Genomic DNA, 24,057 nt, shown 5'->3' with positions numbered 1-24,057 from the left:
TCCTGCTCCACTGCCTTTTCTCTTGCTTCCTCACCCCTGCCCCCGCCTGGGGAGACGTCCAACAGCAGGCAGAGGTGACACGCTGCTTCCTTACCTGGTCTAGAGAAGACCTGATCACAAACAGCAACCGCAAGGCCGTCTCGCCAGCCCAGCCCACACGCCCCGCAGAGTATGCGTCGAGTGTACCTGCAGGCGCTCTGACACCCGCTTACAGAGACCTCAGCCCAGGCTCACCTGGAAGGGCTGGCCGGGGGTCAGGTCAGCCAACCCTCCCCCATCGGGGCTCACAGTTGCAGAAAGGGGCCTTGTTGTGCCTGCCAGGTGCAAGGAACAGGGGTGGGTCCTGAGGGTCAGGACAGACATGGGGCTGGAGCTCTGGCTTGTTTTCTAATCATTTTATCTGGCCCATGAGTGGGAGGTAATTTCAAGAAGACCCTCTCCTAATGAGGGGAACCACAAGTCAGGGAGAGGAGGGGTGGGGTGTGGAGACAGGGCCCGGTGCCTGGGTGCAGTGAAAGTCTCTGGAAGACTCGGTGGAGGGAGGCTGTGTAGTGAAGCCCAGGGTCAATGCCCTGTCCAGGAGCAGCTGTTTGTTAGCTCAGGTCCTGCTCTGAGGGGCTCAGAGTCAGACCTGAACAACAGGGGGACTGGGAGTGCTCTGCAATGAGGGCCCTGTACTCGGTTCCTGGGTGCTGAGCCCTGCGGGTACCTGCCCAGGTGAGCCCCGTACCCTTGGAGGAGCCTGCCCAGCAGAACCCTGTGCTCCAGGGAGGGGTGTGTGAACGAGCGCCCCCTCTGTGCAGCAGGCACAGAGTAGCTTGGCGACTCGCCCGCAGGCAGCCCCGGGAGGAGATGAGAACCAGCACACAGTGGGGCCCTGAACCCGCCTGGGCCCATCCAGAGTGAGGAGGACAGGAGGCGGGTGCTGGCCGCTGTGCCGAGTGGGAGGCCCCACAGGAACCTGACCACGGGGCCTCCCCAGGCCAGCAGACAGCCTGCCCCAGGCAGTGGGAGCTCCTGGAGGCCCTGCAGGGGCCCTGAGAGGGAAGGGCCAGGCCAGAGCGGGGTGAGCACCCAGGCAGAGCCAGAGGGCACGGGGCCAGAGGGGGCTTTTGTGGTGTGAGGGGGAGTGGGCGAGCAGGCGATGAGTGTGACCCAGGAAAGCGGCCCTGCTGAAGGGAGACTGAATCCGTCTCAGAGGGACAAGCCTTCCAGGTGATCCCAGACACAGGATGTGAGCAAGAGTCCTGGTAAAAGATGGTGAGTGAGTTCCCCTAAGAGGAGGCTCTGGAGCTGCCCCGGGAGGGGGTGAAGGATCAGACGAGAACCTGCTGTGAGTGGGCACTAACCCTGGGAGGGGGGCACACACCCCACTCCATGGCTGCACATCTGTCCTTCTGGACGGGTCACTTGGCTTCTCAGAGCCTCAGCCTCGCAGCCTGCCTGTGGGCTGACAGTAGCACGGACTGATCAGTCATTTGCTCAGAACAGCGCAGAAAGGGGCCTCATGGAAGTTCCACAGAACACCATCAGGACGGGACTCACGGCCCGTTTCGTGCAGGCCTGTCTGCAGGACCCGGACAGCAGACTTGCAGCAGAGCCCGGGACGGGCTGGGTCTGGTGGTTGGTGGAGTGACCACTCCCGTCCCCAGGCCCTGCCAGCATTGGCCCTTCAGGCTCCGGGTCGGGGAGCCCGTGGGGTGTGGTGCCCACCAGGGAGGCCTGTGCCCACCAGGGAGGCCTGGAGCACTTGGCGAGGAAGCACTGGTGTGGCCATCACATGTGCACAAGCTTCTGAGCAGGGTCCAGTGGGAGCTCTTGCCCTGCACAGGAGTTTCAAGCCCACAGCGCATATGAGTTTCTATGGCTGTGCTTGTTTTCTGCACGCCAAGTCCTGACACCCAGGACACCCACCGCCCGTGAGGAGACACAGCTGACCTGGCTCCAGCTGCTGCTTCTGGGTCCCTCCTGACCACACACCCGGCAGCCCGCATCACCGAGGCCGACTGTCGGGTGGTGTCGGGGCGCAGGGACGAGAGCACAGGCCAGGCCCCGGGGGGCCGTGCCGTCCCTGCCGGTACTGCGGCTGTAGGTCCGCCCTCCCCGCCCCCCAGGCAGACCACCGTACCCTACAGACTGTCACCAAGTCAGTCCATGGACCCTGCTCGGGTCCTAGCCTGGCTGGGGCTCTGCCTCAACAGGGAAGGTTTACTTCTTCCATTCGGGCTCAAGTGGGCGATTATGAAACCAAAGCCAACATAGCACAGGCTTTGTTCAGAGGCCAAAGAATGGAGAAGTGGGAACCAAGTTCACAGCTCAACTTCTCACCCACCTGGAGAGAGTGGTTTCATTTCAAAAGTAAAGACAAAGGGAGAAGGAGTGAGGCTAATGCTGGGGGGACAGGTATGCTTATGGGAAGGGCAGGGCTTTCTGAGTTAGTGGGGTGCCACCTCCTTTTTACCTTTTTTTGGTTCTTCATGTTCGGTCGTGGCCAATGGTTGGTGTATCACTTAATATAATGATCAAGTTAGCAGCGAGCAGTGACCTGAAGTGAGATCTTAATTCCCTGCCCAGGAATGGAGCTTGGGAAGCCTGGATGCAAACCAGGAATTCTAGCCACCACACCAGCAAGGGCTAGAGGCCAGAAGTTATTTTTCCCCAGATCTTTGCCCCCAGAGAAAAATGTTTTTACCATGGAGGCAGAAACTGTAAATGCAGGTATAAAATTTATTATTAGGGACACAGCATAACAAGTAGGAGAGCACGCAGAGAAATGGTTTGTTAAGCAAGGCAGGGGGAAGGTGTGGGTGTCCCCCAGCGAGGGGGATACCAGTCATTTAGGGCAGCAAAGAGGCAGTCATTTATACCAGTCATTTAAGGCAGTTCTTCCGGGTCTTTGTCTTCCCTCAGGCCAATTACCTGGTTTCTTATCCCACGCCTGACCGACCCTGGGCCCCTCCCCTGGGTGCACACTCACCCCTCAGGCAGGATGGATCTCGAAGTGAGGGCTTCTGGGAGGAGCAAGAATCTATGGCCTGGCATTCTCTCTTGAGTTCTGACCCAAGAAGCCTTTCTGTGCATGCGCCGTGTCTCCCGTGTCCCAGAAGTCTGGGCGTAGAGATCCCTGAATCGTCACTCACGCCGGCTTCTGCCCTCTCTTCGTCCTTGCCGTGACTATCGCCTTACGGTGTTTATAAGAGAGAACACTGGCTATTACTCTCTGTTGTTACTTCCACTTCAGAGGGCAAACAGGAGGCTGACCGTAAATACCTAGACTGAAGCCCACCTCTCCCTTCTCTCAGAAATGCTAACAGTTGTAAGCATCCAGCCTGAAGCCCACTGCTTCATGTCCCATGAAATGCAAACAGGAGGCCAGTTATAAATATCTAATCTGGAGCCCATCTATCCCCTACATCAATAATACACTAAAATCACCACACAGTGAGACTCGGGGTCTGCTGGAGGTCAGATTCACCGCCATTGTGGTCCCAGCTGGTTCCATCTGGTTTTGCTCGTAGCTTCCTCTCTTCTCTCTAGACCATTTACCCTAAAGACTTTTGTTACATCGTGCTAAAGGTGTGAACAAGGTTAAAGGGTTGGGAACAAAGATACCCCTATTAAAGGAGGTTTCAGATGCTGCTACAGTACCCCTGACCCTTTCCTGAGAACACTGCTGGGCGGGGGGCTTCAGGTCGCAGCGCAGACAGCTTGTTCTAGAGGCTCGCGTGGGGAGGAGGGGCACAGCAACGGGCTCCACCTGCAAACCCCAGAACCACTCACAGATCAGCTCCAGAACCACTTCTGCAGTGGCAAGAAGGGGTGTCCCCCTACTAGACCTGGAGGAAAGGGCGGGGTCTGAGGGGCCGCCTCACCTCGGGACCTGCCGCAAGGCTCCAGGCTCAGCACAGGCTGGGTGCTCACAGCTGAGGTGCGCCTCAGGGCGCAGTGGGACTGCCCGGGGCAGGGGCCCTGAGCCAGTCACTCACCACCTTCCCACCCCTCGGCCCTCGAGGGTGTCTGGGTGTCTCTTCCCCCAGCGATGGAGGGCGGAACCCTGACAGTCACCCCCACCCCGTCCCCTCAGGGAAGCGCACTAGAGACTTGGCGCCCGGCTGGGGGCTGGTCACGTGGTGGTGTCTGCCCACACCCTCCAAAGCGCCAGTGCCGAGCAGGAGAGCCAGCGCTCAGCATGAGCCTCATGGTTGGTGCAGACAGCATAGGTGCAGGGGGCTGCCCCTAATGGGAGGGAGGCTTTAGATCAGGACAGGGAGCTGCCCACCAGCTGCATGAGCTTCCTGGGGCGGTGGTGACAAACGACCACACGGACGCTCTGAACAGAAGCCTGCCCTCCCTCAGTCCTGGAGACCAGACGTCTGAGGTCAGGGTGTCGCAGCGCCGCGCTCCCTCCAGAGGCTCCAGCCCAGGCTCCTTCCTGCTTCTTCCAGTTTTTGGAGTCCAGGCGTCCCCGGAGCCCACACTGTGTCAATGTGTCCAAAGTAGTTTGTGAAGTTTTATGCTGGAGATTTCTCGCTGGACGATGCTCCATGTTCGGGTAGACCTGTTTAAGTTGACCGTGATCAAACAGAGACATTAACAGAACAATCAACCTTATACCACACAGGCGACAGATGGCATACTCGAAATATCCAACTCAAGTGCTGAAATCATTGCATTAACTTGGTTAATCACTTTGATGTTTGGGCCTGCAGCCCTCCACCCTCGGGCCTCAGCTCCCAGAGTGTACCTTTCACAGGAGAGACTGATTTCCTGCTTCCAAGGAGACAGACGGGAGATGGAACCCTTAACCTCAGCCTTGAATTGTGCCCTTTAACATGCTGCTGGGGGCGGGAGGAGGACCGGCCCATCTCCAGGACCTGCAGTGGTCTGTTTTCTCCTTTACACTCTGTTTTCTCCTTTACACTCTCACTGGCTTCGCCTGTTCACTAGGATGAGAGTCGGAGTGGTTCTTCGTGTGCTCACAATTTTCTCCCTTCAGAAGCCACATGGAGCCATCAGAGAAACTGAATTTTAGAAGATATAGCTGATCAGAAACCTAATGTTCAATTATTCAGAATTGTTTATGTTTTTCCTGGAGCAAATAGTTACTAGAACCACAAAGTAAATAATAAAAGTTAATACCTCAACAATATAACATTTACCATGGACTCACCTGGGCTTTATGCATTTACACACCAAGGTGAGCGTCTGGACTGCCTCTCAGTGTGGGCAGCAAAACCTTCCACTGAGCTCCCAGCTTGCGTGAGAAATAGGAGCATTTTCTCTGCATTTGTCACGCACTGGGCTGGGTATTAGGAATTCACAGACGTTGCGACTTTTAGTGATCTGACTACGTGTGTTGCCGAACCAGGTTTGTGTTTCCCGTAATGCGTGTGTGCTCTGGCTTGTTCACCCTTTGTGACCCCATGGACTGCGGTCCGACAGGCTACTCTGTCAATGGGGTTTCCCGTTTCCTTCTCCAGGGGATCTTGCCAACCCAGGGAAGAGGAGTTAGGACGTGTCCTGTGGATCAAGCGTAAGGGGGAACACCAAACCTTTCGGTGTTTGGTGTTTCTCCTGGCCCAGTTCAGTTTGGTTCAGTTGCTATTGTGCCTGACTCTTTGCGACCCCATGGACTGCAGCACACCTGGCCTCCCTGTCCATCACCAACTCCGGAGCCTGCTCAAACTCATGGCCATCGAGTCGGTGATGCCATCCAACCATCTCATCCTCTGTCATCCCCTTCTCCTGCTGCCTTCAAGCTTTCCCAGCATCAGGGCCTTTTCCAATGAGTCAGTTCTTCACATCAGGTGGCCAAAGTATTTCACTCTGATTGACAATCCACATATAGGATTTTCCCTGAGGCTCTGCTTGGCCCTGGAACCAGAGTTGAGCATGAGGAACTGCTGCCACCTTGTGGCTACATCGAGTAGAACCACTTTAAAACCAGTTCTCAAGGAGTTTTACTATTCAAAAGGCCTGTGTGTCCAACTCTTTGTGACCCCATGGACTGTAGCCCACCAGGCTCTTCTGTCCATGGGGTTTCCCAGGCAAGAATACTGGAGTGGGTTGCCATTTCCTTCTCCATGGTAACTTCCCAACCCAGGGATCGAAGCCACGTCTCCTGCATAGCAGGCAGATTCTTTACCAACTAAGCCACCAGGGAAGCCTAATTTTATTCAAAAGGCCTGAGAGGCTGTAAATGACACCTGCCCTTCAAGTAATGTCCCTAGGAAAATCATCAAAAAAAGAATTCAAAGCAGGGCTCCATTTCAAGAGGCACGTTGTACTCACACTGTCCAAAGGCCAAGAGCACGTGGAAACACATTCCACGTGACTACCTCCTAAAACGAGGCCAATCACACCCACCATGGGGAATCACCTTATACTGCTCAGAAACACTAAGATGTACTGAGACGAAGTCCCACAGAGGGCTTAGAGAAAATAAACCCTCAAGGCAATAGCACCCCACTCCAGTACTCTTGCTTGGAAAATCCCATGGACGGAGGAGCCTGGTAGGCTGCAGTCCATGAGGTCGCTAAGAGTCGGACATGACTGAGCAACTTCACTTTCACTTTTCGCTTTCATGCATTGGAGAAGGAAATGGCAACCCGCTCCAGTGTTCTTGCCTGGAGAATCCCAGGGACAGGGGAGCCTGGTGGGCTGCCATCTATGGGGTCGCACAGAGTCGGACACGACTGAAGTGACTTAGCACAGCATAGCATTCCTCCTTGTCGGTATGCAAATACGCACAGGAAATATGCAAAGCAGCATAGGGAGTTCTTTAAAAAAAAAACTAAAATATTGCCCTTATTTTTCTAACCCAAGTTATTAGAACTACGACCTAGCTTTTTAAATATACTAATCAAATACTTAAATACGTAAGGCTCATAGAGACAGACAGTCCATAGTTTTGGCATTTACTTGGAAGAAAATAAAATATAAATTTTAGCGAAACCACCTCACAGCTGTCAGAATAGCCATGATTAAAAAGTCTACAAATAAATGCTGGACCATTTGTGGAGAATAAGGAGCCATATGTAACTGCAGGGTGACGATATACTTACTGATGTGCACACTGCAGCGGCCTGTGTAAGCCCTGCTGCGCAGCATTACAACAGCTATTAGTGCTGCACAATGGTTGTTTTTTCATGTCTTTCTCAGATATTCCTTTTGGGACTCTGTTCCATTATACATCATCACAAGGTATTAATATAGTTTCCCATACTACACAGTGGGCTTCCCTCGTAGCTCAGTCGGTAAAGAATCTGCCTGCAATGCAGGAGACCTGGGTTGGATTCCTGGGTTGGGAAGATTCCCTAGAGAAGGAAATAGCAACCCACTTCGGTATTCTTGCCTGGAGAATCCCATGAAATGAGGAGCCTGGCAGGCTACAGTCCATGGGGTCACAAGAGTCGGACACAACTTCACGACTAAACTGCCACCACCACACTAAGCGGTGGGTCCTGGTGGTTTCTTTCACGTGGAGTAGTGTGTATCTGTTACGAATCCCAAACTCCTAATTAATCCCTACCTTTTCCCTTTGGTGACCACACATTTGTTTCCTATTTTTGTGAGTCTACCTCTGTTTCATAAATAAGTTCACTAGTATCATGTTTTTAACGTTCATTCCACATACAACTGATACCATGTGACACATGTCATTCTCTGACTTCACTTAGCATGATCATCTCTAGGTCCATCTCCATGTGGCTGCACGAGGCATTACTTCATCCTGCTTTACGGCTCAGGAATAGTCCACTGTGTGTATGTGGTTGTCCATGCATGGAAACACATAAACAGACTATTTATCTGAAATGTGCAAGAATCTGCTTGCAATGCTGGAGACCTGCGTTCAATTTCTGGGTCGGAAAGATCCCTGGAGAAGAAAATGGCAACCCACTCCAGTATTCCTACCTGGAGAATCCCATGGACAGAGGAGCCTGGCAGGCTACAGTCCATAGGGTCGCAAGAGTGGGACATGACTTAGCACTCTCTCTCTTTCCTTCCCGAGGGTTTGATTAAACAGACTACTTATCTGGAATGGGCATGTGTACCTATGAACGTCATCGCTCTCTGTCCTGTGACCATTCAACCAATAACATACAATGGTTCGTGATGTTTGTATACAATATTCAATTTCCGCTGAAGTTGCTTGACTCTGTTAAGGATGCTGACATCCATAGTTCAGTTCAGTTCAGTCACTCAGTCATGTCCGACTCTTTGCGACCCCGTGGCCTGCAGCCCGCCAGGCCTCCCTGTCCATCACCAACTCCTGGAGTTTACTCAAACTCATGTCCATTGAATTGGTGATGCCATCCAACCATCTCCTTCTGTCATCCCCTTCTCTTCCCACCTTCAACCTTTCCCAGCATCAGGGTGTTTTCAAACGAGTCGGTTCTTTGCATCAGGTGGCCAAAGTATCCAGAGCCAACTCCTAAATCTCCCCAAAATTAAAAAATAGCAAATGCATGAAACCACTTACTTGTGAGCATGGTGGGTTAGGCCTAAGCTCATCGTGATGTCTTATTTAAGGGGGAAAGTAGATGATTTTACGTGAGATGGCCCTGAAGTAAGGATCAGATATCACATACAGTTCATTTATAGAAATCCACATGGAGCGTGGGCCAGAAATTAAGAGGCATATTTTAGGGCAAATGGATGTGGACTTCTCACATCTTCATAATTAAGCTCTGATTATCAGCAATGATAAGCATGTTGACCACAGATGATTTGATTTAACACGTTATATATGATAAATACACATAGCTATCATATACCATTAATGACTTCAATGACCCCTGTAAAAATGAATACCAACTGGAATCTAAAGTGGATTGAACTGTTTAATGTGTTCTGTAATATCAACTGGCTTGCCGGGAGCCGGCGAGAGACATTCCACTCGTGACAAAGGTCATGAGGAAGGAGGCTCGGCATACGCAAAGGCGGGATCGAGCCTCGGGAGTGCCCCCGGATATTCTCGAGCATCTACCCCCCAAAAAACCAGAGTCTGCCTACTTTATTGCTTTGTGCTCTCACCTCTGACTTTACTGGGGGCTGTCCCCCACCACCATCTCACTCTCTCTGTCAAAGAGTTAACTTACAGCTCCAATTAATAAAGTTCCTGGGCAATTAGGAGTGTTTAAATCCAAACCCCTCAGATGGCTCTCTAACTCACCTGACAAGTTTACCCGGACACCTACAGCTATGCATACGATTGTTTACAGTCTCCCAGCCTCCAGAGGCACAGGAAGCTTAAGATATTCAAATAGCTTAGAGCCTCTCAGAGAATTAGAAACTGTCAGAATAAAGCTAGCAAAAGATTTCATTGATGAGCCAACGTTTGTTGCCAAGTTTTCACATCCCCTGAATTGTATCCTTGAATGTGCATTAATTAATATAGTTGGTATGTAGAAAAAATAAGTAGTGGCCTGGTGTTAGTAACTTTAGACCCTTAAGGTAGTAAATTCTTTCCTTTGTAAACCCATTACACATCCACCCTATAGGAACGTAATCTTATCTTCGGAAGATGGCGCCAAACCTTAAAATAATTACTCTTAGAGAAAATAAGTTTTTGTTGATAAGTGCTTGTCAAGAGTCATAAAATGTTAATAGGCCTCTGGCCAGAAGATGATGTAAATCACCCAAACCATTTGTATACGATAAATTTTCAGGAAAGAAACCCTGGTTTTTGATAAGCATCAAAGACTGCTGATTTTGCATCCCCTATTGTCCTCTATGTGTAACTTAGGGTATAAAAGCCCCTGTTGAAAATAAAGCTATGGGCCTTGCTCACCAACGCTTGGTCTCCCCATGTCATTCTTCCCTTTAACTTCCAGCTGAGTGTCCATCTGGAGCGTGGATGTCCTCTGCGACCATTTATTTGCCTGGGCTTCTAAGACCCACTCGAGAAGGTGTCTAAGGTGGGGCACCTTCCGCTATTCGAGAGGGCGCCTGCGGCCTCCGTGGTCAGAGCTAACCTGGTGTCACGGGTTATATTGATTTTCTGCGTAAACCAAGCCACTCAGCTTCTTTTCTCCACTGAATTTTCCTACTGAGCTATCCTCATTCTATTCCTCTTTATTATCTCTAATTAACATTTGAATAGGTCGCCTAGCCGTCTCTCCTTCGAATACCCTGGATCAGCCGGGGCTGGACCCCGGCAGGTGGCGCCCGAAACAGGTTTTTCGAAGGTAAGCTCCCCAAAGCAATTAGGGTCATCAGCCCTTTTGCTCCCCCGTTCTCGGAACAACTGGGTCATCAGCTCTCTTGTTCCCCCACGGAGCAGTTTGGGTCATCAGCTCTACTGCTCCCCCCTCGGAACAGTTTGGGTCATCAGCCTTCTGTTTCTCCCCCGGGACAATCTGGGTCATCAGCCCTATTGTTCTTCCAGTGTTCGGGACGGCTAGGACCCCACTCAAGGGTGCCGCGGACCCCCCTGTAGGATAGACAGGGCGAGAGGAGTGGGAAGTGTCGAAAGTGTTAAAGTGTTAGACTTAGAGAGAGAAAACAGTTTCTGAAGTTAAAAGGCCAAAGAAAAGCCTGATCTTTTGATAGCTAAAAGCAAAATCTTTTACTATACTTAATTTTCTGACATGGGTAACACTGAATCAAATGAAAGACAGCTCTTTATAGGAGTAATCTTACAGTTATTAAATAAAAGAGGAATCAAAGTTAAAAAATCTGCCATTCAATCATTTTTTTCATTTGTACAAGAGCACTGTCCCTGGTTCCCAGACGAAGGCTCTGTTAACTTAGATGTCTGGGAAAAAGTAGGAAAACAGCTAAAAACTTACCATGCCGAACATGGCTCAGAAAATGTTCCTAATGACGCTTTTTCCTTATGGAACATCATTAGAGATGTCTTAGACCCTGCCCCCGATTCAGAAAAAGTACATCTTAAAGGGGATAGTGAAGAAAATGCTGTGGCTAAACCTGCCCCTGAATCTAAAAAAGTAACCTTTAAAGAGGAAAATGAGGTCGAAACTGTAGTTAAACCTCAGGAAAATGAGAAAAATGAAGACCCACCTGACTATCGGCAACTAAGAAAAATGTTAGCAGCCATGACTACTCAGGAACAACTTAAAGTTAGGGATGAGAAACAAGATCAGCCTTCCCCAAAAGAAAAAGAGAATTTAGGCGAGATAATAGCTAAATATCACTCTGATGGAGATCGGCATCTCTTAAACAATGATGCCCCAAAAGGCCTAAGAGAAACTTCCCCTGTCAGACCATCCGCTCCTAGGAGCTTGAGGGAAACATCCCTTATCAGACAGTCTGTAAGATTTAGTCACCAAACAGTTAAAAGATCTCCAAAACAGGAGAAGAGAAATACGGGACGCTCCCATCCCCCCATGCCTCCTCCTCCATGTGGGGGTAAAGGGCCTCCGCTAAGAGTTTCCCGGAAAGGGGTTTTCTCTAGTCCCGAGGATAAATTTGATCCTCACCTTGAGGCTTCTTTTCTAGTCCCCTCTGCAGTTTAGATAGGGTAAAGAGGGTACAAAATAAATAAAAATATTCTCAAAAAAGAAAATATGGGTTTCTCTGCATCTAAGAATAGACAAATGTTTATTGGCTCTGTGTATTATGATTAGACATGTCCTGGACCTCCGTCATGAGGCTGTTAAATAGCCTATGAGAGAGGCTATAGCGGTGGATGGTGGTGAGTCTCCACTTTCTGCACAGATCATAATTTCTGCTATTGGAAAAAAAAAAAAAAAAAAAAGAGGGAGAAAGTGCTTTACCTCCCGAGGAAGGAGAGGGCTTACAGGACGCTGCGGCTGAGCGCCCTGGCGAGCTCCCTCCCCCTCTGCGCAAACCTTTAAAAAAACTTATCCACCACTTTCTGATTTAAGGCGATTGCCACCGCCTCCGTTTGTGCCTCCCAGGACCCAGGAGTTCCCCACTTTGCCCCCAAAGCCTCTCAAAGAGTTGCCTAAGCCTGAGGAAGATAAAAAGTTTTTTAAACAAAGGAGCTTTTAGTACACGATATGCAGAGCGTGCTCCTTGGAGAAAACCCCCTCAGGGGGGGTCTCACCCAGGCTAGGAGAAAAGGCAAGAGGATTGAGCAACAATATTAACCCCTGACGTGCCGCTTACTCCAATTCCAACGGGAGTGGCTGGCCCCCTACCCGAGGACTTTGGAAGATTTGTCCTGGGGCGTAGCTCGCTTTCTTTTCAAATAAAAAAAAAAAAAAAAAAGAAATTTCGGTGGTGCATGGTGTAGTAGAGTCTGATTATATTGAGAAATTAAAGTCTTGATCTCACTGCCTACCAAAACTGTATAAATTAATAAAGGTCAAAGAGTAACATAGCTTTTGCTTTTACCTTATTATCAGAAAAGAAAAAACTTGACTTCTCAAGCTAAGAGCCACAAAACATTTGAATCTAGTGATCTAGCCTTTTGGGTGCAGGAAGTTACAGCTCCAAGGCCTTTAAAAGATCTTTTAATTCAAGGGAATAAAATGTCAAGACTGAGTTACAAGCAGTTATTTAGGCCTTTCAACATTTAGGAGACCACACCTTTAATCTTTTGACTGACTCCTGATATATTGTTGGGTTGTTTCCTCATATTGAAACTGCTAATATTCCAAAAAATAAAACTACTATCTTCTCCTTGTTATCTGATTTACAGAAAGATTAAATACAGAGATAAAAAATATTTTGTGGGACATAGAGCCCATTCCAGCTTGCCCGGCCCTTTACATGAAGGAAATGCTTTGGCAGATGCATTGACTAAAGTAATTGTTTTAAACTTAAATAAAAAGATTGATAAAGCCAAAAATTCTCACAAAATTCACCATCAAAATGCAGCTGGTTCAAGGTATAAATTTCATATCTAAAAAAAACAGCTAGACAAATAGTTATGTCCAAATTGTAATTAATCACTTAAACGTAAACACACAGGGGCAGACTACAATGATGAGACACTAGATGCCTGAATTACAGGCTACGACTCGGCCCCTGGTCAAGTAAAAAGACCTCCATACTGGAGAGTGAAAAAGGCCAGATGTGTTGCTAACTTGTGGGAGAGGGTATGCTTGTATATTTCTACAGAATGCAGATTCTTCGATTTGGATCTCAGACAAATTCGTCATGTCACGTTCCCCAAAGACCAGGTTCGCGGCGCGCACTCGCTCGCTCCCCCTCCCCCAGCCAGCTCTCGCCTCCGCGCCGCCAGCAGCGCCCGGTACCCTTCTCGCTGCACCCCGCGACCTAGAGCAAAGAAGTCTGTGCGGTGAGTGAGGGCCAGAGAGGAAAGCGCGCCCGCGGAATGCAGTCCAGACCAGCGCGCTCCCGCCGGCGAGAGGGGAACGCTGGGAGCCCAAGCCGCGGCAGCTAGCCCAAGGCTGCGAACCCCGCCCCTCCGCCCGCCGTAAGCGCCGAGGCCCACAGCTTGCCGCTCGCGTTCTGCCTCCTGATGCTGGGGACACTGCTCCCCCGGGCCGACGCCTGCAGCTGCTTCCTGGCTCATCTTGTTTAAACCCTCAATATAATGTTTGCTCCTTTGTGGTAGTGGTGTTGTGAACAATGTATGCTTTCATCTTGTTTGACCCCCCAATATAATGTTTGTTCTTTTGTTGTGTTGAAACGCCCACCCTATCTCATGATACCTGTGTCTGTGCATTCTTATTGGTATGATAATTACGGTTTGGCTGTATTACAACAACTGCAGGATTTAATGCGAACCCGACGGTTTGTGGGCTTACTTATCTTGGGAATAGCAGCTTTGATAAGTGCAATCACTTCTGTTACTGTGGCAGCAATATCATTGACTCAACAAGTACATACTGCTCAATATGTTGATTCTATGTCCAAAAATGTTTCTTTAACATTGGCAACACAGGAAGCTATAGACAAGAAGTTAGAAATGAGGGTAGACGCCCTAGAGGAAGCAGTAATACATATTGGGACTGAATTGCAGGCTTTAAAGGTGAAAATGGCATTGTCCTGTCATGCTGACTATCGGTGGATATGTGTAACACCCCTGAAAGTAAATGAGACAGATTTTGAATGGGAAAAGATTAAAAACCATATTTCAGGTATCTGGAACAGCTCTGACATTGGTCTAGACTTAGGGAAACTTCACAATCAAATAGCAACCATGGAGCACTCCCGATTAGATTTTACTGCCGCTGGAACAGCAAATGATTTCTTCCATACTTTCTCTAACTTAATTCTGCTTCTCATAATCATTCTTCCTTGTATTGTCAGGATTCTTCGGCAGAGCATTCAGAGGCTCGCGACTGAGCTACATCTGGCTGTTTTAAGAAATAAAAAAGGGGGAGATGCCGGGAGCCGGCGAGAGACATTCCACTCGTGACAAAGGTCATGAGGAAGGGGGCTCGGCATACACAAAGGCGGGATCGAGCCTCGGGAGTGCCCCCGGATATTCTCGAGCATCTACCCCCCAAAAAACCAGAGTCTGCCTACTTTATTGCTTTGTGCTCTCACCTCTGACTTTACTGGGGGCTGTCCCCCACCACCATCTCACTCTCTCTGTCAAAGAGTTACAGCTCCAATTAATAAAGTTCCTGGGCAATTAGGAGTGTTTAAATCCAAACCCCTCAGATGGCTCTCTAACTCGCCTGACAAGTTTACCCGGACACCTACAGCTATGCATACGATTGTTTACAGTCTCCCAGCCTCCAGAGGCACGGGAAGCTTAAGATATTCAAATAGCTTAGAGCCTCTCAGAGAATTAGAAACTGTCAGAATAAAGCTAGCAAAAGATTTCATTGATGAGCCAATGTTTGTTGCCAAGTTTTCACATCCCCTGAATTGTATCCTTGAATGTGCATTAATTAATATAGTTGGTATGTAGAAAAAATAAGTAGTGGCCTGGTGTTAGTAACTTTAGACCCTTAAGGTAGTAAATTCTTTCCTTTGTAAACCCATTACACATCCACCCTATAGGAACGTAATCTTATCTTCGGAAGATGGCGCCAAACCTTAAAATAATTACTCTTAGAGAAAATAAGTCTTTGTTGATAAGTGCTTGTCAAGAGTCATAAAATGTTAATAGGCCTCTGGCCAGAAGATGATGTAAATCACCCAAACCATTTGTATACGATAAATTTTCAGGAAAGAAACCCTGGTTTTTGATAAGCATCAAAGACTGCTGATTTTGCATCCCCTATTGTCCTCTATGTGTAACTTAGGGTATAAAAGCCCCTGTTGAAAATAAAGCTATGGGCCTTGCTCACCAACGCTTGGTCTCCCCATGTCATTCTTCCCTTTAACTTCCAGCTGAGTGTCCATCTGGAGCGTGGATGTCCTCTGCGACCATTTATTTGCCTGGGCTTCTAAGACCCACTCGAGAAGGTGTCTAAGGTGGGGCACCTTCCGCTATTCGAGAGGGCGCCTGCGGCCTCCGTGGTCAGAGCTAACCTGGTGTCACGGGTTATATTGATTTTCTGCGTAAACCAAGCCACTCAGCTTCTTTTCTCCACTGAATTTTCCTACTGAGCTATCCTCATTCTATTCCTCTTTATTATCTCTAATTAACATTTGAATAGGTCGCCTAGCCGTCTCTCCTTCGAATACCCTGGATCAGCCGGGGCTGGACCCCGGCACTGGCTGATATACATGCTTATACACATAAGATAATTCATGATTTTATGTATCATGTAATGAATATTTAAATAAAAATTACCATGGTTAGGGTATGTATAGTACATGGTTAGTACTATAATAAACCATAGTACTGTACTTATATATGTAGAAGGGCATATAATTCTCCAAGCAAATAGTACTGTTTGCTTTTACAGCATCAATTTTGAATGCTTGTGTGCCACTTAATGAAGTGTTTATGTCCTGTAAGCAAATTGTTTGGGAAATAGCTTAGGTTGAATTTCAACTTCCTGTGCTGATGGGAGAGCTAGAGCACCTTCCCTGAGTCTTAAGGAGATATATTACTCTCCATTTCTGACAAAGACTCTTACACTTTAGCAGGTTACTTTTAATAATGCTTATTAGTGCTATAACTGGAGAGGGCAGCGGCACCCCACTCCAGTACTCTTGCCTGGAGGGTCCCATGGACGGGGGAGCCTGGTAGGCTGCAGTCCATGGGGTTGCTGGGGGTCGGACACGACTGAGCAACTTCACTTTGACTTTTCCCTTTCATGCATTGGAGAAGGAAATGGCACCCCACTCCAGCGTTCTTGCCTGGAGAATCCCAGGGACGGGGGAGCCTGGTGGGCTGTCATCTATGGGGTCGCACAGAGTCGGACACGACTGAAGCGACGCAGCAGCAGCAGCTAGTTCTCCAATTATATCATTATCAATGGAATCAATGGAATCTCTTCCAATTCACGTCTGTTAATAGGTCCACTACTGGGAATCAAAAAACATGAGCTGAGGGGCCTCAATGTCGTACTTTATTGTTCTGATATACAGACTACTGTGACGACTGCCAAATGACATTTGGGAGCATTAGGGATAATACACCCACTTAGTGTGAACAGACCACAGAACAGCACGTGCAAATTACAAGCATTATTTCAGTTTGGTGTGAAGGTAGAGTGTTGAAGGAGTTAGACAGCGTATAATTTTCTGGGTCTCCTAGAGGGTCAGATGAGAATACTATTAGAATTATTAAGATTATTAATAAGAACAAAGCAACCCAGGGATCCTCAACTTTGTAGGTTGGATGAAATGAGATTTTGCTAGAACTGGATGAGATTCCTGTTAGATTACTAGACTCTGTTTCATGAAAGATTAGTAATCAACTGCTAAAACTGCAATTTAAAAAAAATGGGAGGATAAAATGGAAGGCAAAGAATCAAATGAGGACCAGAATCCTCCTCTGATTCTTTTTAATAACTCAGTGCCAATGGGAGGAATGGCTAAAATAAAGCTTGACAAACCTGTTTCTCCTCAAAAGGACATTTAGACTCATTGCAACAGGTAACATGTAAACGCTATGGCTATTAAAGAAACAGTAAGCTGATTCTAACGTTCATAATTCTAATACCGTGTAAAGTTCACATGGCAGGCTTCTTGCTACATGAGTAAAAGAAAGAACGAACATGGAACCTCCGTTCCCATGTGAGTAACAAACAATCTATGGACTATTTACATATTAGTACATGTGACTTGCACTTCATGTACAACGTATTGCTAGAAATAAATCTGTTGTGATTTTATTTGAAAAAGTAAACAAATACAAAGCAAACAAGAGAATTTCGTTATGATATTTGATGGGGACGGCAGATCAGTAAATGCACTGTTAACAATTATGACTAACATCTTGAATTTTCAAGTGCTCATCATTATTGTTCTTACAGTCAAAATACAATGACTTTTCCTTTCATTGCCATGTTTCAATTCCAAATAAGAATACTGATGACATTCATTGTATTGTTAGTTTTGTTAGGTAGGTAGAATAGGGAAAAGGAGTCCAAAATGGCGGTGGCTAAAAGACAAGGAAGGGAAAAGCCCGCGAAAATAGAACAAAGGAAGGTCCGAGGACCCAGACCTCAAGTAAAACAAACATTCCTGGCTGGCCCAATTTACATAGGACAGGCCCAGGGAGAGATAAACATATAATAGAGGAGCCAAAGCTATCTCGCTATCCCTCCCTCCCTCCCTCCCTCCCACCCGCCTCGCCACCCAAACACACCCCCACCACCCTTCTTCTTGTGTCTTTGGATCGACGTGCCCTCACACCTTGAAGATGGATTTTCTTGCTATCTTCTAAATAAAATGGAGCTGTAACGCTAATTTGTCTAAGAGCTATAACATGGTCCTTTTGAGACCTGAGAGCTATAACACGGTCTATCCAAGACCCGAGAGCTGCGACATGCCGAGGGGGCTTTAATGTCTGTCGCTCCACACCTTTGTTGTGACGAGACAAAGAGCCAAGGAACATACACTAGCATGACAGTTTTATAAGGTCTTTTCCACAATCTTCATACATTTATAGGTTTGGATTTATTAACATGGTAGAACTGTTTGTGTTATCCTAATGAATTCTGATGAGTGATTTTGGGGATTAATTTTTTTTAATATATAGGGTAACTGTTAGTAGCTTTGGGAAATGCAATAGCCATGGCCACTAAGCAGGATGCTGACGTTTGAGTTAAAAATTGTCTTGGGTATATTCCCTTTCTGTAATGATGGAAATACAGATTAAAGTCACAATGCAATATCTGTTCACATTCACTAAACAATTAGAATCAAGATCAAATATTAACAGCAATGTAGAAAATCAGAAACCATACACTTTGCTTGTGGATATGGAAAATAGTAGACTATATGTACAATAGTTTGGCATTTCCTCAGAAAGATAAAAATACACTGTTTATTTCACCAACTCTACCCTTGGATATACATGTCAATAACTGAAAACAGCTGTTCAAACAACTGGTACAGAACTATTCCTAGCAACATTATTCACAATAGCCCAAAGGTAGATGAAAGGCTGTTGCTGAGCTATGAATGACGCCAGGATTCTTGGCCACCAGAGAGGAATTCAATCCTGGGCCAGTGACGAGGCTTGATCACTCAGAGCTTCTGTGTAATATATTTTTTTAAAGTACAAAAGAAATAGAGAAAGCTTCTGACACAGACATCAGAAAGGGGCAGAAAGAGTGCCCCCCTGCTAGTCTTTAGCCAGGTGATACATAGCTACTAGCAGGCTGCTGATTAGAGAAAGGAAACGTCTCAAAACTCGGAGACTGGCACCAGGCCCCTCACCCACAACATGCACTGAGCTAACACTGGCACCAGGCGGTCATCCCGGGCCATAAACGATCAACATGAATCTTGAAGAAAGACAGCTTTCCAAGCAAAAACATAGTCTCATTAACACAGCTTGAGAGAACATTTGCAAGAGTAAAACGCACTGGTTTGTCAAGTCAGTTCTAAGTCTTAGGTGGAACTGACTTAAAGACACAGCCTAGGGTAAATACATAGTTCATTAGCAGAGCTTAGAAAAACATTTCCATAAGAAAAACGCATCGGTTAGCTCAAGGTTTGAGGAAAGTTAAGTTCAGGTGGAACCAGGTGTCGTCATGGCAACATAGATTATAAAAGAAACCTCTTTTTAAATTTGTATTTTACATTTATATTTAAAGTCGCTCAGTCGCGTCCTATTCTTTGTGACCCCATGGACTGTATAGTATAGTCCATGGAATTCTCCAGGCCAGAGTACTGGAGTGGGTAGCCTTTCCCTTCTCCAGGGGATCTTCCCAACCCAGGGATCGAACCGGGGTCTCCCGCATTGCAGGGGGGATTCTTTACCAGCTGAGACATCCGACACTTGTAGTTTGTCTCCTCCTGCCGCTTGAGAGATAAAAAGTGTCTGACGTGTGCAGCCTGTCTCCTCCTCCTCCTCTTTGGAGACCCCTGGCCTTCCTGCCCGTTACCCTCTCATTCCCCACTTTTCTCTTAGGAGGATTACGTTGCCTAAGCAAAGGGGCATCGCCTCTAAATTGGTGAGGCAACATATTCTCCTAACCCTCATATCGAGGGTCTCTGATCCAGGGGCCCCAAGTAGTAGTTGGAGGAGTAGCTGGAGGAAGCTGCCACAGTGGCAGGAGTTTGAGCAACCATTTGTAACTTAAAAGCTTTCATGCACCTACAAACAAATCCAGCTACACAGTTACAGATGCAGGGAGCAAACAGCAAGAACAGAACAATCAGCAACGTTAAAGTCACATTATGTCCATAGTTAGGGTACAAAGTGTTGCACCAGTCCACTTTAGGATTGTTAGATGTCATCAGATGAAGAAGAGACATCACATGTGATTGTTGATGTCGAAGGTGTTCGCAGACTTGGAGAAAGTCTTTTCCTTGAAGTGGAGACATCCACCACCAGAAGCCTTCCACTGATGAAGAGGGGAGTGCTCCACAGACCCAGCAGTTAGACCGATTGTGGAATGCAGCATAGGAGTGAGCACAGGACAGAAAAGCATTGTGTTGAGGATCAAACGGCAGACTCAGGATTTTTGGAGTCCACAGAAGTAGGCTCACATAGATTATCAGGCCCATGTGGAAAGGACAAAGTCAGAGCATAGAGAGTAAAGACATAAAATGATGTCACTTAGTCTTGGTCAGGGTGCTACCTCCTAAATTGAGTGTGATGTACCCACGAATCAATTCCTGGCACTTTGACAGCTGTGGGAGAAGAAAGAATAACCTAGTAAGGGCCTTCCCAGAGGGGCTCGAGGGATGGGCCCCCAGATCCCAATGTTTTTATCAGGACATCAGTTCCTGGCTCAAACAGAGGCTTGCTTGACTCAGAGGCTGGGTCAGAAGTCACCTCCCGGAGTTCCTTTAATGCCTGTTGAAAAGCTGAGAGCTGAGTTACATAATTAGTTAATTCCAAGGCTTCAGGGTCTATAACAATGTCTGTGCATAAGAAAGGCCTTCCATAAAGACATTCAAAGGGGGACAGTCTCTCCTTTTGGGGGCAGTTCAAGCCCTCATTAAAGCTAAGGGTAGAACTTTAGTCCAATTGTCCTGAGTCTCTTGAGTTGATGTGCACAGAGGTATCTTAATAATGTCATTAGCTTTCTCAACCTTTCCTGAGGATTGGGGCCTGCAGGAACAGGGTAAGCGGTGTTCTATTCCTAGAGCCTTAGACACCCCCGAGTTACAGCAGCTCTAAAGGCGGAGCCGTTGTCACTCTGAAGGCTCCGTGGCAGCTCACACCTGGGGACAATTTCAAGGATTAAAACTCTTAGAACCTCCTTAGCCTGCTCACTACAACAGGGAAAAGCCTCAATCCATCCAGTAAAAGTATCCACCCACACTTGTAAGCAAGAATACCCATTAGCTTTTGGCATATGAGTAAAATCAATTTCCCAGGGTATTTTCCTCTCCAGGGTATTTTCCACTTCGTTGTAACCCAGATTTTGCTAGCTTTCCAGTCTTTGGGTAATTTTTATGACAAACCTCACATCTTTTGATAATGCTCTTTAAAGTTTTTGTTATATTTTTACCTTCAAACAAACGAGAAGCCATCTGGTAAGTACTTTCAACACCTGAATGAAAACTCTGGTGTAAACCCTTGGAATTTTCCATTGAGCATTTTCAGGAATTATTAATAGTCCATCCTCAGACTGTAACCATCCTTTATCAGTAATCTTGGCTCCTCTTTTCTCATCTTTCTAATTCTTCCTCAGTATATTGTGGTTTTTCCTGTTCCACAGGACCTGTCCAGATCAAAGGCGTCTGCAGTGAAGGGGTTTCGTAAAGTCTCGCTTTTCTGGCTCGACAGTCAGCCAACTGATTACCTTCGGCCACTTTACTCCCATCCCTGCTGTGCCCTTTGCATAACAGCTACTTCTTTAGGACAATATACAGCAGTTAAAAGTCTCTCAATCTCTCTGAAATGCTTCATAGGTTCTCCTGTTGCCATTTTAAACTGTCTTTCTTTCCATTGCACCATAAGCGTGTAAAGTCAAACAAGCCACTTAGAAGCAGTGTAGATATTTACTTGGTGCTCTTTGCTTAACTCTAGACCTCGGGTCAGAGCCACAAGCTCCGCTAACTGAGCACTCGTTCTCTGGGGGAGAGATTTTGCTTCTAAAACCTGTTTAGCTGTCCCCATGGCATAACCTGCTTCCCATCTCAAATCAAAGAACTGCCATCTGTAAATATTTTCATGTCAGGATTGTCTAATGCGTCTTCCCGAGCTGCACAGTTTAAAGTTAGAAATTGGGATTGTCCCCAGTAGTGATGAGGTGTCTCATTTTCCTTCTCAGGAAGGAAAGTGGCAGGATTTAAGTTCCCAGAAACTTTAAGCTTAGCTATTGGTCCTTCTAACAACAGTGACTGATATTTAAGAAGCCAACTGTCTGTCACCCAAATATTAACTTCAGAGTTTAAGATTCTACTCCCACAAGCTGCTGCTGAGGCCCTCAGGGTTGCGTCAAAACTCCCAAGGCCCTACCTTTTCTTTCAGTGTCAAACAAATTAAAGTCTGACCCTGAGGGTGAACTCAACAGGAGCTTGCAGGAGAGCAGTCTGAAGAGCCTTAAAAGCCTTGTATCTGGAGACCACACCAGTTTGTCGGTTTGGGCCTGTTGAGTTTCAGTTATAAGTTCATATAAAGGCCAGGCAAGTTCCCCATAACCCGGGATCCAAATGCGACAGTAGCCTGTGATTCCCAAAAAGCCTCTAAATTGTCTTAAAGTCATAGGTAGGGGATGACTTAGTACAGATTTAATTCTAGAAAGCATATTGAAAAATATATGGCTCGTTTAGGGATTTCAGACAATAGAGTACAAGCTGCAGCCTCATTTATTATTTGTAAATCTTGAACTAGTCTCCACTTATCACTTGACTTCTTTATACCCAAAATAGGAGTGTTGCATGAACTGTTACAGGGAATAAATAGTCCCTGCTCCTTTAAATTCTTGATGATGGGTTTTAACCCTTCCTTAACCTCAGGTTTCAGTGGATACTGCTTTCGATGTGGAAATAAGTGCAGGTCTTTGAACTTAACAACTACAGGAATAGCATTTTGTGCTCGACCCACAGATTTTCCATCAGCCCACATTCTAGGATTTATATTTTATTCAATTAATGGGAGAGAAAGGGAGGGCTCCATATTCATGAAAACAGAGGCATGGACCTTGCTTAGTATATCCCTCCCCAAAAGGGGTGAGGGAGACTCTGGCACGATCAGAAACTCGTGTGAAAATAGCACAGAGTCCCAGTTGCAGCTTAGAGGACGACTGAAATAATAACGTTTGGCTTGTCCCGATAGTCCCACTATGGAAGCAGATCGAGAAGAAAGTGAGCCAGGGGCTTCGGTGAGCACAGAGTAAGCTGCCCCAGTGTCCAAAAGGAAATCGATGGATTTGCCCCCACAGTTATTAATACCCGGGGTACCTCAGATGTAATTAGGATGGGAGCTTGTGTGGGGACCCCCAGGCACCTTCAGCCCTGGTTTTCTTAAAACCTAGGTCCCTGAAACCTATGCCTCTGGGGGCAGTCTTTCCTCTAGTGTGGTCCCTCGCAGACCGGACATTGCGCCAGGGGCGGTTAGACACCTGAGGGCAATCCCGCTTGAGGTGCTTGAGGTGCCCCTCCTTTCCACAGTAATAGCAAACCCATCCCTTTTCACCTGTGTCCCTCCAGAAATTTTTCTCAGGCTGTTTAAGAACGGTTCTGACAGACATAACAAGGGCTTCCGCCTGTTCCCTTATCTTTCTCTGCCTTTCTTTCCTCATATTCCCTGCTGTAATTGACTGTTCGAGCCAGATGCAACAGATTATCTAAAGACTGCTTTGGTCCATATGCCTGTTTTAATAGCTTATGGCAGATATCTGGAGCCAACTGAGTGAGAAATCTTTTAATCTATCTATCTATCACTCTCCCCTCTTCACTTTCAGGATCAATCCTAGTGAATCTGAGATGGGCTTCCCTCAGTCTATCTAAGAATTTACCATGAGCTTCCTTCTCCTCCTGTTCTGTGTTTGCCAATTTGGCAGAGTTTAAAGTCTTAGCACGTGCTTGCCTGAGTCCTTCAAGAACACATCTGACAAAATGACTCTGATCCCATCTTCCTTTAGCCATGTTGTAGTCCCAGTCTAGTTCTGTAGTTGGGACCACCTGATTCCCAGTGGGGAGGGCGGCTATTACCAAGCCGTTCATCTCCAAAGCAACAGCTTTCCCCAAAACCTGAGTTTTTGAGTGGGGAGTCAGCATTTTTCCCAGGATATACATCAGTTCAGTTCAGTCGCTCAGTCATGTCTGACTCTTTGTGACCCCATGGACCACAGCACGTCAGGCCTCCCTGTCCATCATCAACTCCCGGAGTTTACTCAAACTCATGTCCATTGAGTCGGTGATGCCATCCAACCATCTCACCTCTGTCGTCCCCTTCTCCTCCCGCCTTCAATCTTGCCCAGCATCAGGTGGCCAAAGTATTGGAGTTTCAGCTTCGACATCAGTCATTCCAATGAATATTCAGGACTGATCTACTTTAGGATGGACTGATTTGATCTCCTTGCAGTCCAAGGGACTCTCAAGAGTCTTCTCCAATACCACAGTTCAAAAGCATCAATTCTTCGGCACTCAGCTTTCCAATTCTCACATCCATAC

The 24,057-nt window shown here is 47.1% G+C and overlaps 1 long non-coding RNA gene across 4 annotated transcripts in view; it reads right to left on the bottom strand.

Annotated features, from left to right (window-relative positions):
• Positions 1–2,721: 2,721 nt before the first annotated feature.
• The window catches only part of LOC129647151 (uncharacterized), a 32,479-nt gene continuing 11,143 nt past the window's right edge, over positions 2,722–24,057 (bottom strand). For 3 of the 4 annotated variants that reach the window (XR_008712288.1, XR_008712287.1, XR_008712290.1), the window contains one exon: positions 2,722–4,558. This is a non-coding gene — a long non-coding RNA (uncharacterized LOC129647151). The remainder of the gene's footprint in view (positions 4,559–24,057) is intronic. The other variant, XR_008712289.1, reaches the window with a different exon arrangement.

The sequence above is a fragment of the Bubalus kerabau genome, chromosome 3 (assembly GCF_029407905.1).
Source record: "Bubalus kerabau isolate K-KA32 ecotype Philippines breed swamp buffalo chromosome 3, PCC_UOA_SB_1v2, whole genome shotgun sequence".
Lineage (NCBI taxonomy): Eukaryota > Metazoa > Chordata > Mammalia > Artiodactyla > Bovidae > Bubalus > Bubalus kerabau.
This window is presented reverse-complemented; position numbering and strand designations above follow the sequence as displayed.